This window comes from Orycteropus afer, unplaced genomic scaffold (genome assembly GCF_000298275.1).
Source record: "Orycteropus afer afer isolate SDZICR_OR568_19922 unplaced genomic scaffold, OryAfe1.0 scaffold00173, whole genome shotgun sequence".
NCBI classification, from domain to species: Eukaryota; Metazoa; Chordata; class Mammalia; order Tubulidentata; family Orycteropodidae; genus Orycteropus; species Orycteropus afer.
In genome coordinates this window covers 1061488-1076773 of record NW_006921760.1, presented here as the reverse complement: position 1 = coordinate 1076773, position 15286 = coordinate 1061488, and positions in this window count along the sequence as shown.

The window sequence follows — 15286 nt, the reverse complement described above, 5'->3', positions numbered from 1 at the left end:
AAGAAGATTCCAGAAAATACTAAGACTTCTGACTTCTTACACCAAAATATAATCAAATCTTTTAAAGTTTCTGAATGTAATTAGAATAGAAATTTGTAATTGTTTATTGAGTCAGATTCTCCTGACAGTTAAACTCTCCTAATTGTAGACTAGCAAATTTCAAAGGCAAAATCAACTCTTTCAAACTAGCATGGCACCATTCAGGATGTTGAAGACACCAAGGCAGTCTGTAAGTTCAACCTCAGTCTTCATTATTTCCTTTCTCTCCTTCATTGCTTCATCATCTGACCTCTGCCTCGCTTTGTATCCATTTCCTGCCTGACTCCAAGCATTTTATGGTCTGTCTATGTCCTGGACAACATGGTTGCTCTTGGGAATACAAACACGAATACGATATACTCTGCTTTTATTCCCAAATGCCTCTTTTTTCCATTCTTTCAGTCTCAGTCAAATACCTCCTTTCTGATGCTTGTTCTTATTAACATAGGCAAACTAAAAATTCCATTTTTATGATTTAACTACCCCTTGACCATAACTCCATCCTAATATTATATTTATTGTGATTACTAGTTTGCATGTTTCCTTGAAATCAGTGACCAATTCTTTTCATCTGTGTGTTCAACACCCTGCATAGTATCTGAGATAAAATAAGTGTTAAAAACTTTTCAATAAATGTGGTTGAATTCCCTAATCCAATTATTCCTCAATCACCAAATACTCTCATTTTTATCCCTGCAGTGGTTCTCCTCTCCAATTCCCTTTTCTTCACTGTTTTTATGTTCAATTTTGACTCTCCATTACTGTTTATTACACCTCTTTTCCAATAACTTAATGATATACTATTCTTATACATCTCAGATCCATTTTTTTTTCCTCCTGAAGTACCTAAAGTGTCAGACTATTTAATTCCCTTCATCAAATATTCTCTGTTGTTTAAAGTGTAAAGTTATCTGGTCCTATCCAGATAAGACGTTCTTATCGTAGTTTAGGTGAGAAGTGAGGGTGATTTGGACTAGGATAAAAACAGAGAAGGTGCAAGAAGATAAAAAAGGAGGTGACATTGACAGATTTAGTGATGGTGGAATGAACAGAAGATAGTGGCAAGAATAACTCTTACATTTCTGGCTGATGGTTGTGCAACTCACTGAAATAGAGAACTCTGGAAGAAAAGAGGGTTTAGGGTTAGTTTATAAGTCATCTTGAACATATTGAATCTGAGATGCCCTTGAAACATACAAGTGGTGATGGCAAGTAGAAATTTGGATGTGCAAATGGGAGGCTCAGAGGTGAGATTTGGACTGGAGACTCAGTGAGAGGCCATCTCTGATGACAACCATGAACATGAACGAGATCCCTGGGGAGCATACAGAAAGAAAAGAGAAGAAAAGAGGACCCAAAACCAAGCCTTGAGGAACTTTAATATTTAATGACATGTTAGAGAAGAACTATGCTGCAAAGAAAGAGAAGCCTCATTCAAAGATGAAGGGGGCAACTCAGAAAATGGAATCTCATAAAGGAGGAAAGGATTAGCGGTAATAAACAATGCTGAGAGACTCCTAAAATGTGAACTGGAAAATGCTCAAGATGAAGTGATGTGGATTAAGTGACCTTAGGGGCTGTGTTGGAGGAGTGACAGGAGTAGATGACTATGAAATAAGGAGTGAGGGGAGAGGAGAAAATGAAGGCCCCCAAATACTGACTGCTCCTTTGAGAAGTCTGACTTTAAGAAATGGGAAGAGAGGAAGAGCAGAAGACTAGTTAGAAGAAGCTGCAAAAGGAAAAAAGTATCATATAAAGGAATTTATTTGTTTGTTTGTTTGCAGACTGAAGAGGGTAAAGCATATGTAAGTATTTATGGAAGAAACCAGCCAGTTGAGGGAATGCTTTGACAGTGTAATGTCCCTGTGAAGATAAAAGAATGTAGAAACAAAAGCATAGGAGAGGTTCATCTTAGATATGAAGAAGGACACCCCCAATACTGTAACTGAGGTAAAGATGGGTTCCACTATTGGAATTAGTATAGATGTGGTAGCCTGAATTTGAGGAAGTCCCAGTCAAATGACTTCAACCGTCTCTAAAAGTAAGAAAAGAGGTCATTTTCTCAGTGCACAAAGGGAATAAATTGTCTGATGTTGAGAGATAGTGGAGGCAGTAATTGCGGAAGGTGGGTGAGCAAGATGCTGGACCAGAGAGAAGACCCTGTAAGGGGTGAGGGTGTGATCAAGAATTTTTTGTGATACTGTGATTTCCTGCTATGTGGCTTTCTCCAGCATCACAAGGTTGCTCAGATATGGCCTAGAAAAGTAGAAAATAAGCTTAGAATTTTGCCAGATCACTGTGAGAAAAAGACTAGGGAACAACGACAAAAAAAAAAAACCAGGAAGGAGGAAAGGCAAGCCTGATGATTGCCACTAACACTCTTTTTTTTTGGTACATAGATGTGACCAGCTACAATTAAAGGCCCAAAGCTGAGGACCAAGTTGCATGTACAAGCCACATTCTAAAGGAAGCCTCCAACATTAGCTGCCAACAATAGGGACCAGACTCCTGCTGCTCTCCCTTGCTCCCCACTTCCACCACCAAACCTTCCTAAGAAGAGGTGGAATGAGCTCTACTACCATGGGACTGCATTCTAAAACTCCCATCATCCCCACCAAACATGCACAAACATCTACAGACTTCTAGTCTTCATTTAAAAAGTAAATAAAAGAACTGAACAGGAGAGTTGTTGATATTTTTGGACAGGGCAGAAGTGCCCAGCAAGTTATGCTTTCATCCCAAGAAGGAATGGGGAAAGAAAAATAGTGATAATATGTGTCTCAATCCCAATATGTTGTCTCTTCAACATATCACTTACACGTGTGACCTGTAATGTGACATCATATGATTTGAAGAGCTCTGTTCCATTGTTAAGGATCTCTGGTGGTGCAATGCCTAAGGCATTTGACTGCTAACCAGAAGGTTGGTGGTTCAAACCCACCAGCTGCTCCGCTGAAGGAAGATGGGGCAAACTACTTCCATAAAGATTTACCACCTCCGAAACCCAATGGGGGTCGCTATGACTCGGAATCAATTTGATGGCAGTGAGTTTGGTTTTTGGTTCCCTTGTTGGTTTTAACTCTCAAACAATTTTTTTTTTTTTTTTTTTTTTTTTTTGTCCCTCTCTTGTGCTTCTGAATCAATAAATGTGCTTTCTCACTCCCCAAACGCAGCAAGTGGGACAGAGATAAGGACTTAAGGTAGAAAAGACTAGCAAAATTCTCTCTTAAAACTACTTTTCTTCTGTAACTCATATTCTTCCAGAGTAATCAAGCAACAGATTCTCACTCCACTTCATCTTTGCCAATGTGCGGGACAGAAAGTGAAGGTTGTTTCCTCTCTGTCCTGAGGGAATGGAAGCTGCTCTTCATAATCAGAGCAAGTGTCACCATTAGAAGGCTCAGACTAAATGTTTTCTGAGTGCATGTATGTCACCCACTCCTGGGATCTGGGGAAAATGGCACCTCTTCCAGGCCCAGAAAAGAGCAAAGGATCCTGCCAACATTTCAGTCTCACTGGTGAGATGAGATCTTACCTTAGTGTAAATCCATTGCTGAGCTCCCAAGCAGTGACTTCCTCTCCCTTTTCCAAAATCAACACTCAGCTATTTGATGAGTCATTGGTTCCCTGACATTTGTAGAATACACTTCACACGCTCCCAAAGGGAGAAAAATTATACTGTAATCAAAGCACTCTCTCTCCCCCTTTCCCTCTCCTTCTTCTCCAGGATTTGCAAAAGAGGACCCTACAGGCTTAACAGTGGAAGCTTTTGGAGCTGTGCCCCCCTCTCATTTAATTCAGCTGAAAGAGCTGGCTTCTGGGTTTTCTAAATCAGAATAAGGGAACCAGGTCTTTCCCAGCTTCACACAGGATCATGACACTCATGTTTATCCCTGTGACTTAGAAAAGTCAAAAGGAATAAGATGGGACCAGCTGTTAATAGAGTTTGGGTTATGTATTTGTTCATCACAGCACTTGAGGTGCTGGTGATAAATTTAGAGTCAGTCAAGGACCAACAGGGATTAACTAAGCAGCCCAGCCCTGGGAGGGAGCTGGTGAGGAGAGCGTCAGGGGACAGGTAGGTGAGTAGATTTGTGACCCATCAGGACATAGAAGAGATGAATTAGTGAAGACAGATGTGAAGCAAAAAGACAGAAGATGGAGTAAGAGCTCAGAAACAAACGATGATGCTGGGGTTAGGAAGGGCAGGTGTGTGGCTAAGATTGTTTTCTGAGTCTTGAATTGATTCATAGACTTTAATCTTCAGAAAGGAAGAAATGACCAGCTCTTATGTGAGTAGGAGTCTTGCAGCTATGTTACAAAACTCAGCTCAAATTGTTCTTGTTAGGTGCCATTGAGTCAATTCCAACTCATAACAATCCCATGTAGGAGAATAAAACTGATCCATGGAGTTTTCTAAGTTACAATCTTTATGGCAGCAGATCACCGAGTTTTTCTTCCACAGAGCTGCAGGGTAGGTTAGAACCACCAACCTTTCAGTTACCAGCCAATTTCTTAACTGTTGCACCACCAAGGAACTTTATTGGTCCATGTTACTAAAAACCTCTCCCCTTCCCCTTGCCTTCTTCACCAGCCTCTGCAAGTGAGAACCCTCCAAACTTAACAGTGGGGCTAGTGCAGACTTGGCCTAGGCAGGGAGCTCAGGTTCTTCTCTTTACCTCATCTTCGCTTCCACTGTAAACTATACTGGTGTGTTGTCCCCTCCTTGAAGAAAGAGGAACATCACAGTCCAGGTACACATTTTCCTGGGTTCAAGTCTAGTGGAAGTGCCCATCTTCCCTTTTCTTTAACTTCCAGCCAAAGTCCTGATCAGTGTCATGTGCCATTTCAAAACCACTCACTCTACCCAGGGAAAAACAAATCAATGACTGGTCATATCTGAGTTTCATGACCACAGATCTGGACTGGATCCGTATCACTCAGATCACATGATCTGAGGGGTCAACAAAGGTGGCTTCTTGGAAGGACATTGGATTGTTGCTCCCCAAAATGGGCGTGATGCATTCTGGTTGGCCAAACACTACAAATTTCTGTCATAGTAACTGGATCTTGCAGATCATTTCTATATCTTATGGCTTCTAAGAAGAACTAAATTAGAGTGAATTAAATAGTCTGACATGTGACAGTGTGAATTTTTTCTGCAATAAAAATGCTCATCTTCCTGTCAGGCACTTACCTGAACTATATAATTCTCACAGTGATTCTGTGAGTTAGGGAACTTACTAAACCGGAGTGAAGCTCAGGGAAGTGACTGCTCTGTTCCATTGCTAATCAGTGGATGAGTCAGTCGTCACAATGGAAACAAACAAACAAACAAAAACCCATTGTCAAGTCGATTTCATGTGTTACAGACCCCCTGTGTTACAGAGTAGAATTGCTCCACAGGGTTTCGTGGCTGTGATCTTTCAGGAAGCAGGTCATCAGCACTTTCTCTCGCAGTGTCACTGGGTGGGTTCAAACCGCCAAACTTTAGGTGAGTAGATGAGTGCACATTTGTAAGGAGGCCTGAGCCTTTGTCTTGAGCCTTTGCAGCTCAACAAATAAAACCTGCTGCAGATTTCTCATTTTAAAGATTGAAAAAAAAAAGCAAAAAAAAAAGCCCTGTGAAGCAAAACACCTTCCCATAGGCAGACAGGGAAGATGCTTGTAAAAGTCAATGGATGTTCTCAATAACAGCAACATAACTAAATAAATGAATACAATTAAGAGGAAAACACGAAACAAAATACTTTGAAGAACATATAACAATTGTGGTGTCCAGCTTACTTCTAAGAATCTCTTTAATTTATTTTCTTTTACAGTTAAATGCAAGCAAAGGCTGGATTTAAAAGGTGTAATGCCTTTGAGGACAACAATGTAGTTCATCTTGATGGATTATCCAAGTCTCTCCAGGCAGCTAACTAGGGAAGAAGAAACATGGAGGAAGGAGTAAGAGGTGGACCCAAAAGCAAGGGAAGATTTGGGCTTTGAAACACTCAGCTATAGGCAAATGCCTTGGGCAGCATAAATGCAAAAGTCATTCATGTTCTATTTGTTAAAACAAGGTGATTTTATGCTGCCTCCTTTCCCATGAACTGATTTAAAACTCCTTGTTCTTTATGCATTATCCATTCCTCAGACACTTACTAGTGCTTGGTAGACAAAGGGCATATCCTGGTGCATAACAGAGATTATGAGCCAAACCATTTATTATGCAGCCAGCAATGACCAATAGCAAACAGCTAACTAAAGAACGAAGAGATAAATATTCTCTCTTACTTGGATGAATTGCAATGGGAGCACAATGATGGGAGTCAATAATTTTCTGTTGACTTTAGAGCAGACTGTTGATGAATGTTACAGGAAGAACTTTACATCTGGATTGAAGTGACCAAAACATTAAGAAATTAGGACGGGAGTGGAGAGGGAGTTCTGAAATTTAGTCTCAAAATTATAAGATTCTGATCACAGAATTAGACCAGAGACCATCCAATGCACTCAAAATTTGCGCTTGAGAAAACTGAGAAGCAGAGCACCCGAGATGACTCTGAAAGCTAGTGGCAGCCTAAGAACAGAACCCAGGTATGTAAAGTCATGATTTAACCTGCGGTTCATCTTGTTGCTTTAATCCAATACAGTTCAACTAGCATGCACCGAGCATCAACTGCGTGTTAAACACTGCTTAGATCTGAGATTGCACCAACAATACAGAAACCAAACTCACTTGGTTCCCAAGGCTGTAAATCTCTACGGAAGCAGACTGCCTCATCTTTCTTCCATGGAGCAGCTGGTGGGTTTGAACCACTGACATTTTGGTTAACAGACAAATGCCTTAACCACTACACCACCAGAGACCCTTGAGACTACACACTGTTGAATAAAGGACAGTCCATGTTCCTGAGGAGCTCACATAATGGGGTGGAGGTTGTCACAAAGAACATTGATGGCAGAAGCATAAACACTGGACTAGAGGTAAGCACAGGGCAAGAGGGAGAAGAGATGAAAAGGGAGAAGCAGCCAGAAGCACTTTCTAGAGGAAGTCCTCCCTTAAAAAGGAGCCAGGGGAAGAAGGGACCAAAGAGGACTACATGAAGAGACCAAGGAGACACCTTCATTGCTGAACATTATGTTTTATGTCCTCTGCTTGTCCCCATTCTCCACTCTTCTCCCTGATTTGTTCACCAGGAGAATATGGACTCATCAACAGACTCCTTTGGTCTCTGGCTTCCAATTGGGTCTGGTCAGTGGGAGGTACCAGTGGGAGAAGAGAGTTTCACAGTATTTCTCTTTCTCCTAAGTCTCTTCCTCCCAGGCCACTGTTGAGCATGGCCATGTCCTTTTTCCAAAAGGCCTCAGCTCCTACTAGAGAGCCCGCTCTCTCTCCAGGTTCCAGTAATCCCTCCTTCCCAATGGCTCTTCAGGTGGAAGGATGGTAACCTCCCTCTGCCAGCTGCCAGGGAGCTGCACCAGGCCTTGTTGATTGTCCTAGCCCTGCCCACACCCTTGCAAATAGCCCTTCCTTTAACTCTCTTCAATTACCCTCTTTGAGTGTGCCTTCTGTTTCCTTTCAGCCCTGACCAATAACAGGAATGAGCAATCCGCACCTCTTCCCCAGGAGAAATTCCAAAAGTAAACCTCAAGAAGGAAAAAAAAATTGCAAACCTGAAGATGACCTTTTTCTTGAATTGACTAAAATAATGCTGGCTCATGTTTTCTATATAGAAATCATGCCCTTTTGCAGCTCAGCAGTGATTTAGGTTAGCATGGAAACAGTATTACAGCTAAGGTACAATGGCATGAAAACTACCCCAAATCCTCCTCCTTATTTCTTGGCTACCAAGAGGGTTTGGCCCAAAATGTCAACTAATAGTCACCCCAACAGGAAATCCACCTTGGGTGAGAGAGTAAGAAGTTATTGTCCCATCATTTTTGGAAGCCCAGACCTTTAATAAATGAAATAATTGAATAAACTTTAATTAGCCGAGACCTTTAATAAACCCTCACTCCAGCAGCTCAGCTCTGGAGGGGGAGGATAACTGGAAGAGGGAGAAGTGGTTTCCCATCAGCACAGTTCTGAGCTCACATTTTTAAATATTTTGTTGTTGCTGAGAACATACACAGCTGAACAGAGACGCCAATTCAGCAATTTGTACCTGTACAATTCAGTGACATTGATTACATTCTTCGAGTTGTCCAACCATTTGCATTCTCCTTTTCCTAATTGATCCTCCCCCCATTAGTGTACACTCACTGCTCCCTAAGTTTCCTATCAAATCTTTCAAGAAACTTTGATCAACTTGATCCCATATATAAAAACCCAAACTCACTATGGTCGAGTCAATTCCAACTCATAACGTCCTATAGGAGAGAATAGAACTGTCCCCAAGGGGTTTCCAAGGCTGTAGATCCTTACAGAAACAGACTGCCATGACTCCTGAAGTTAAAAAGTGTGTTTGAACCGCCAGCCTTTTGGTTGGCAGCTGAATGCTTTAACCACTGTGCCACCGGGGCCCCTTTGATCCCATTTACACAGCTCTCAACACAGCATAGAGCTCAAGGCAGACATTCTTACTAATTAAGCTAATCTGTTGTTTGGTTTGAAGAAGATTTCAGAGGGATATATTTGGTTTAAGGTTTAAAGATTATCTCAGGACAATACCTTCAGGGGTTCATCCGGCTTCAATGACTCCAGAAAATTTGAACATACTTTTCTATAGTATCTTAAAGTAGCCTATTGATGTGATTGAATAGAAGTGGTGTGAAAGCTGGACTTGGAAACATACAGAAAATGTAATAGGGGAGTACCTATTTAATGACAGTTCCCTCTTTACCAAAGCAGCCCCCACCTGGTACCCTCAAGATGGCTTTGCCTCTTAGGACCAGGAAGGACTCGCCATAAAGATACCCACTGTTTCCTGCCCTCCTGGATGTGGCAGACTTTTGGAGCTCTTCTCTAAGGCCTCTCTTGTTTGGCCTCTGTCCCAGGATCATGGCAAGCACAATACACAAATGAAAGACACAGTTTCATTAAGGAAACACAAGTATTTCCCTCCCATTGACCATCATCATTTATGGGGCTATGAAATAGTAATGAAAATATGTTCTCATTACTATTATTTTTAATAAATTTTTCTCTGGAATGAAATAATGTAGGAAAGAGTTGATTTTGTGTTCAAATTTTTATATTTATGTCTTAATGGAAGCAAAGGCTGTGGACATAAGTTTAAACCAACATGTTTATATTCAGGTCCAGTAAAACCATTTACATCTCTCTGGATAAGTCTTTTGACTGATAAATGTAGAAAAGGAGATGCTTTATTCACCCAGACTCAGAGCAAAAGAACTCCTTTTACATCAACAGATGCATTCGATGTGGGTTTCCACAAGCCACAGAGAGCTGTTTACAATGACCTGGCAAAGAGTGAGCTTATCTTGTGCGTCAACTAGGAGTGCAAGAAAGAAGAGATCAGACTCCACCCCCAACCCCAATGTAAAACACTTTTCCCCTAGTGTTAAATAAAGGATTGACTTTAGACCACCTCTTCCTCTTCCCTCTATCTCAATTAAAAATAATAATAATAAAATCTCAGACTTAATGAAGTGAATGGTCAGTCAACTTCCTCTGAAGAAGGAAGGTGCAGAATGGACAGCCCAACTCTCCCAATCCACTGCAGCCAGAAGAGAGGAGAAAATCCATTTGGTCAAGATTGAGAAGTCTAGGTCTGACCTAGTACAGACATGGCTTGGGATCCCAACTCGCCACAGACATATCCTTTAGCTCCCTTATCTATAAAATGACCCCACTAATACACTTAACTTGCAAGTTTGAGGGTAACCAATTCGTTCCAGTTTGTCTGGGACAGTCTCACCACTAATGTCCCTCTTTGTCCCTGGACTATGGATCACTCTATAAAATGGAAGAATTAAAAATAATAATGTGTGTGTTGTGGTTCACACAGCATCTGGAACATGACAAACTTTCAAAATATTAATATGATTAGGATCAATTCCTGTTGTCAAACCCTAGGTTTCCTTCTCCATGAATACACCAAACATTTATTGAACCAGGCGTAATACTAGATTCTGTACATTCATGACCTCTAGTTTTCATAAATATCCAAACAGGTAAATATGGTTATCCTTATTTGACAAATAAGCTACTCATAATTTAGGCAACAGGCCCAAGAACTAGCACTTGGAAGAGCTTAGACTGGAAGTCTGTCTGTTTTTAGAAAGTCACCTGTGTTTTTCCCCATGTAGTAGATTCAAGCTGTTGATGTGAAAGGCCCAATAGAAAGATTGGAGCTATTTGACCAAGTGGGCAATTGAGTTTTAACAGGTGAGAGAATGGAATAAAATAACTTCAGGTCTCCCACTGGGGTATTTTCATGGTCCAGGGGCATTGTCATCAGTGTTCAGGACAGACACACTTCTCAGGTCAGGAAGCCAGGAGCCATGAGGAATATGGGATCCTTGGGACTTCCAAGTTATATGCACCTCAGCCACTGGTGTTCCAACCAAACAAACTATAGCTATCTCAGAGGATTTTGAAAAGTTATGTTTGTCAACTATGTCAACTATCAGCTAATGGAAATCAAATCTATGCCAATCACAACACAAAGTTGTCTGAATATAGTAATGAACAAGACAAGGCCCACCAATTTTGAGGTGGAAGAGATAAATATATTAAGTACTGGTCTGAGTTATTGATGAAAAGACAAGCAAAGAATTAAGGGAGGAAAGAACTGAAAGATTATTAAATAGTTGATTTAAATGATGATAGCTTTTATCATCATTTTATTAGCAGTAATAGAAACGTGGGTTTGGTGTCATTGAGTGGATTCTGCCTCATAGCGACCCTAGGTGACAGAGTAGAACTGCCCCATAGGGTTTTCTTGGTTGTAATATTTAAGGAAGCAAATCTTCAGGTCTTTCTCCTGCTGAGCTCTGGGGTAGGTTCAAACCACCAATCTTTCCTTTAGCAGCTGAGAGCTTAACCTTTGCACCACCAGGGCTCCTAATAGAAATGTAAACTAATGTAAACATGGAGTAGGAGTCCACTGCCTCCCAGTTTGCCCAAGATTTTGTGGTTTTAGAAGTGAAATTCCTTGTCCCTAGAATCCACTTACTCACTGCCATCAAGCAGATTCCAACTCATAGTGACTCCCACTGAGTTTCCAAGGTGGTAAAGCTTTATGAAAGTGGATTGTTCCATCTTGCTCCCACATAGTGGTTGGTGGGTTTGAACTGCCAACCTTCTGATTAGCAGTCAAATGCCTTAGGCACTATGCCACCAGGGCTCCTGGGAAGCCACTTAGTCCAGGCCAATCAGGGATGACGGTCATCCTATTTGGGGTCAAAACCAAATGCCTACAGGCAGAGAAAATGAAGTAATGACATAGGGTGAATGTGAGAAAATTAAAAGCATAAGCAATAAAAATCCCAGCAACTTGTACTGTATTTTTTTGGGGGGGGGGCATATAAACACACATAGATGCATAGGAAACTAACAGGCAAAGGGGTTGTACAGTTTGCAAAAGACTGCTTAATGCATGTGTTATTTACTTAAAAATAAGTTATTACATCCAGGAGGGAGTGGGCAACAATAAGACTGGTGGTCATCTAAGCCAAGAGTCACACTGTGTCCCACAGGCCAAATACATCCACCACCTGTTTACAAATGCAGGTGGTACATATTTCACTCCACAAGAAGTAAAACTTTCTTGTTTCCTTAAAATAAATTTAATTTCTAATCTAAGCTTCCAGCTTGTATGGCTTATATGAAGTTTCCTTCTAGTCTTTAGTGAGGTTCCTCTCTTTCCCCTAAGTCTATTCGTGAATGCAGATTAAACCCAAACTAAGGAGCTCTGGTAGCATAGCGCCTAAGGCACTTGACTGCTAACCAGAAGGCTGGTGGTTCAAACCCACCAGCCACTCCTCGGAAGGAAGATGGGGCAATCTACTTCCGTAGTGATACTGCCTCGGAAACCCAAGAAGGGGTCACTATGAGTCGGGTCCGACTGGATGGTACATAACAACAACAACAACAAGCAGCTGCATGGTTATTACACTTTTTAATGGTCGAAAAAAAATCCAAAAAAGAAGAATATTTCTTGATACACAAAAATTATATAAAATTCAAGTTTCAGTGCCTATAAATAAAGTTTTATTGGAAACAGCAAAGCCCATTCATTTATGTATTGTCTACAGATTATGTATCTGTCTACAGCAGAGTTGAGTAGTTAGAGATTGTAATGGCAAAGCCTAAAATATGTGCTATTGAGTCCTTCACAGAAAAAGTTTGCCAGCTCTGATCTCATGAATGCTTGACCTGCCTGAAAACCAGAAAACCAAATTCCTTGCTGTTGAGTCAATTCCAGCCCACGGCAACTCCATATGTTACAGCCTAGAACTGCTTCATAAGGTTTTCTTGGCTATAATCTGGTGGCACAGTGGTTAAAGCGTTTGGCTACTAACCAAAAGGTTGGCAGTTGGAAGCCACCAGATGCTCTGCAGGAGAGAGAAGAGGCAGTGTGCTTCCTTAAAGAGTTGTAGTCTTGGAGACCCTATGGGATTCCCAACCCTACTCTGTCCTATAAGGTTGCTATGAGTCAGAATTGACTCGATGGCAGTGGGTTTGGTTTTTGGTTTCAATCTTTTTGGAAGCAGGTAACCAGTATTTTTTTCCATTTTTCTGCTGGATGTATTCAAACTGCCAACTTTTACGTTAGTAGCCGATCACAAACTGCTTGCCACCCCCCTACCTCCCCCATACCACCCAACACACACCAGGGAAATTGCCCTGTCTAAAAGGCAGCCAAAATAAGCACTAGCTGTTATTGATGGGAGCCTACAAACAATGATTAAGTGAAAAATCTTTTAACATTTCAAGAGAGGCCCTAAATTGTGCTTTTTATGTGAAATTTGTTAATTTTTAAGTACTGGCAGCTACTTAATTTTTTTTTTTTTTTTAATGTCTTGTGGACACAACAAAAACATTTATAGCCTTTATCTAGCCCTGCAAAGTCTATATATGACCAATCCACTGAGGAAATTATATCAGTTCCCTAATTTGAAGGCAACTTTATTACAGCTAACTCTTTATTCATTAATAGCTTTTAATTTCAAATGTGTTTACAATTAAGTGCTTTATCCATTAGTCTTTTTCCAGAATCTTCAAATCTACTTCCCAATAGCCTATAAAAGCTTCTTCTCATTCTCAGTAGAATAAAATCATCCCTCTTATGCAGTTATTGTCTTTTTCTCCTGTTTCCTTGCCAATTTTCTTCAAAGGGCAGTTTCCACTCACTGTCTCTGAGTGTGGTCTCTCATTCTTTCTTCATCTCGGTGCAGTGTGGCTATTTTCCAGACCACACTACATTGAGTGTACTTCCAGGAAGGTTACCGATGACCACTTAATTGGAAAATTCAATGGATACCATCAAATTCCCATTTAACTTGTCTTTGGCATTTGACATCATTGACCACTTCCTCCATTTTGAAAGTGTCTCTATCCTTGAATTTCACAAATACCCTTCTCGCCTTTTCTGGTTCTCTACCAACCTTTCAGGCTGCTCATTCTACTTCCCTCCCAACTCTCAGCTCATTTTCATTTAATTAAATGTAATGGAACACCTGGCATGTACCAGAGGTCCCTGGGTGTCTCAAACAGCTTGCCTCGGTTACCAACCTAAAGGTTGGTGTTTCAAACCCACCCAGTGGCCATTTAAAAAAAAAAAAAAAAAAAAGCCTCTTGATTTGCTTCCATAAAGTTTACAGCCAAGGAAATCTTATGGAGTAGGTCTACTTTGTAAAACACATGAGGTCACAATAAGTCTAAGTTGACTTAACAACAATAACTCTGGACATGTATCAAATACTGTGATATGTATTTTACAAATGCAGTTGGTATGTATTTCACTCCACAAGAAGTAAACTTTCTTATTTCCTTAAAATAAATTTAATTTCTAATCTAAGCTTCCAGTTTGTATGGCTTATATAAAGTTTCAATCTAGTTTTTAGTGAGGTTCCTCTCTTCCCCGTAAGTCCATTCCTGACTGCAACTTAAACCCAAAGTAAGCAGCTGCAAGTAAATAGTGAACATAAGAGTGGAAAGTGAACTTTGGGGAGTAGCGACTGGGGTCTTACAAGCTTGTGAGTAGCCATCTAAGATGCAGCTATTGGCTTCCCCTCATCCAGAGCAAACAAGAGTGAAGAAAATCAAAGCACATGCAAACAGACAAAGGACTAATGGACCATGAGAATCTCAGCCTATATGATCCTGAGACCAGAAGAAATTAGACAGTGCCCAGCTATCCCTGCCAACCACTCAGAAAAGGATCAAATTGGAGATGCTGCATAGAGTGGTAGAAAAATGTGGAATAAAACTCAAAATCACAAAAAAGACTAGGCTACTGGTTTAACAGTGGCTGATGAACCCACTATGGCCCCTAGCCACCCTTCAGGCCCGGAATTGAACTCACTCTTGTGGCTTAACTTTCAGCCAAACAATAGGTCTATGAAATGAACAACTACACCAGGGAGGTATGCTCTTTAGAACAATTCTTGTAAGATCAGAAAGGCAGCATTTGCACTGGGATAATGCTAGACAGACAGGAATACATAGGAAAGAAAGACACAGGGATGTGGTAACCACAGAGAGGAAGTGCAAAGAGAGTTATTACATTGTGGGAATTGTAATCAATGTCATGAAACAAAATGTGTATGAAACTGTTGAATGAAAAATGAATTTGTTCTATAAACTTTCACCCAAATCACAATAAAAAATTAAGAAAAAAAAAGAGTAGAAAATAATGAGATAGTAAATAGGAAAAGAAATAGAAAATATAAAGGAAATGCAAAGCTATTATTTTAGATCAATAATACCAATAATATTGATCAAGGGGGGAAAAAATAGAGAAGTTGCAAATGACCAAAATACAGAATAAAACAGGTGATATCACCACAGACTCTACATATATGAAAAAGAAAAAAGAAACATTATGGATAATTTTTTGCCAATAGATTTGACACAATATACCAAAGCTGACTCAAGGGGGGAAAAAAAAGAGTGTGATAGTTGGAGCTGTGTGTCAACTTGGCTGGACCACAATTCTGTGTGGTTTGAGCTGTTGTGGTGTGGTTGTTCCCATGATGGGATCAGATGACTATGTTCTGAGTGGCCAAACTGTTGAAGGGGAGTTTTCCTAGGGGTGTGGCCTGCTTCTAGTATATCCAAGGACATCCT